The sequence below is a fragment of the Entelurus aequoreus genome, linkage group LG08 (assembly GCF_033978785.1).
Source record: "Entelurus aequoreus isolate RoL-2023_Sb linkage group LG08, RoL_Eaeq_v1.1, whole genome shotgun sequence".
Taxonomy (NCBI): Eukaryota; Metazoa; Chordata; class Actinopteri; order Syngnathiformes; family Syngnathidae; genus Entelurus; species Entelurus aequoreus.
In genome coordinates, this window is record NC_084738.1 from 58780480 (window position 1) to 58782979 (window position 2500).

The 2500-nt window shown below is 27.5% G+C and overlaps 1 protein-coding gene across 5 annotated transcripts in view; it reads right to left on the bottom strand.

Annotated features, from left to right (window-relative positions):
• etv4 (ETS variant transcription factor 4) overlaps positions 1–2500 on the bottom strand; it is a 167842-nt gene that overhangs the window by 76855 nt on the left and 88487 nt on the right. The gene's annotated exons all lie outside the window — the stretch shown is intronic.

Below are 2500 nucleotides of genomic sequence, written 5' to 3' on the forward strand. Positions count from 1 at the left end.
AAATTTTGTATACACTGCATTTTTATTACTATAATTTTTTATACACTGAATGTTTACTACAATTAATTTTTACACACATAATTTTTAAACACACGCATCTTTTATAATTTGATGTAAAAAAAAAAAACGGAATTCAAGACGCAAAAAAATTGCGTTACATAAATTCAGTGTCCAAAAAATTTTGTGTATAAAAAATTCAGCGCATAAAAATTTTGTGTTAATTTACCAGAAGTGAAGCAGCACATTTTCTGACACCGAATTTCTTTACACTGAATTTTTATTGGAATTAATTTTTTATAGACATTTTTAAACACACGCATCTTTTATAATTTGATGTAAAAAAAAAAAAATCACCAAATTCAGACGCAAAAATATTGCGTTACATAAATTCAGTGTCAAAAAAATTAAGTTTATAAAAAAACTGTGTATTAAAATTCAGTATATAAAAATTCAGTGTATTAAAATTCATTCAATAAAAATTCAGTGTATTAAAATTTTGTGTATTAAAAATTCAGTGTAAAAAAATTCAGTGTTAATTTACCGGAAGTGACTTTTGCTTTTTGAAGCAGCACATTTTTCGACACTGAATTTGTATTACACAGGGTTTTTTATACACAGAATTTGTATTACAAAGATTTTTTTTATACACAAAATGTTTTTTAATTAACTTTGTATACACTGAATTTTGAAACACACGCATCTTTTATAATTTGATGTAAAAAAAAAAAAAAAATCACAAAATTCAAGACGCAAAAAAATTGCGTTACAAAATTCAGAGTCAAAAAAATGCCGTTTATAAAAAACTAATGTATTAAAAATGTGTGTATAAAAATTCGGTGTATTAAAATTCAGTCAATAAAAATTCAGTGTATTAAAATTTAGTGTATTAAAAATGCAGTGTTAATTTACCGGAAGTGAGTTTTTCTTTTTGAAGCAGCGCTTTTTGGACACTGAATTTCTTCACACTGAATTTTTTTATACACTGAATTTTTATTAAAAACATGTTTTATACACTGAATTTTTAAACACATGCATCTTTTATAATTTGATGTTAAAAAAAAAAAACAATCACAAAATTCAAACGCAAAACAATTGTGTTACATAAATTCAGTGTCAAAAAAATTCAGTGTATAAAAAAAAAAGAGTGTAGTAAAATTCAGTCGTTAAAAATTCAGTGTATTAAAATTTAGTGTATTAAAACTTCAGTGTAAAAACATTCAGTGTTAATTTACCGGAAGTGAGTCTTGCTTTTTGAAGCAACACATTTTTCGACAATTAATTTCTTTACACTGTATTTTTATTCCAAAACATTTTTTTTATACGCTGAATGTTTATTACAATTAATTTTGTATACACTGAATTTTTAAACACACGCATCTTTTATTATTTGATGTAGAAAAAAAAATCACAAAATTCAAGACGCAAAAAAAATGGGTTACTTAAATTCAGGGTCAAAAAAATTCTGTGTAAAAAAAAAAAGAGTATATTAAAATTCAGTGTATAAAAATTCAGTCAATAAAAATTTTGTGTATTAAAATTGTGTGTATTAAAATTGAGTGTTGATTTACCGGAAGTGAATCTTGCTGAATTTTTATTACAATTAAGTTTTCATACACTGAATTTTTATTACAATATTTTTTTTATACACTGAATTTTTATTACAATTAATTTTTTATGCACTGAATTTTGAAACACACATTTTTTATAACGATGTAAAAAAAAAATTTTTTTTAAATCACAAAATTCAAGACGCAAAAAAATAGCGTTACATAAATTCAGTGTCAAAAAAAAAAGCTTTCTTAATAAAGACACAAATCAACCTTTGTAGATTTCTTGTGTCAAGACTTGCACACTCCAGAAAAACACAAACGTCCACTGCAGAGGACGCTGGCTCTCAGGAGTTTGCATAGAAATGTTGAATATTTTGTTTTCTTCTTTTTCTACTCTTCAATTTGATTATTTTCTGTACATGTAGCTGCTGTAGCAAAGTCAATTCCTGTATTTTAATAAGTGCATATTTGTAACTTATGGCATCTACACTCTGTAATTTTAATTTGAACTATAATAGTTTTTATGATGATTTTATTTGATGATTTACATTTTAATGATAATTATTTTATTTTCATTGTTTTTCATCATTTTCTGTAAAGGCAGGTGTAGTAATAGTGCTCTACGAATAAACTTGCCTGACTATTACTACCGTATGGGGACCGGCCAAAGTGACAGTTGTAACACGGGTCAAAAAAGCAACATTTTATCTTCTGGTGACGTAGACACTGATCAGATGTGTTCGCAGCAACAACAAAAAAACAACAATGGGATTTGCAGCAGCTGTTTATGTTCACTGCAGAGATCCAGACTGACTTAACAGGCTGTTCTGGCTCAACGAGCGAGGAAAATATGCCAGGCGCCGTGACAAAGAGCCGGCTCGGATACGACTTGTCACTGTGGCGCTGACTTTGTTTAGCTAACCCGCGGTGGTCTGGACTCTGTCTGCATC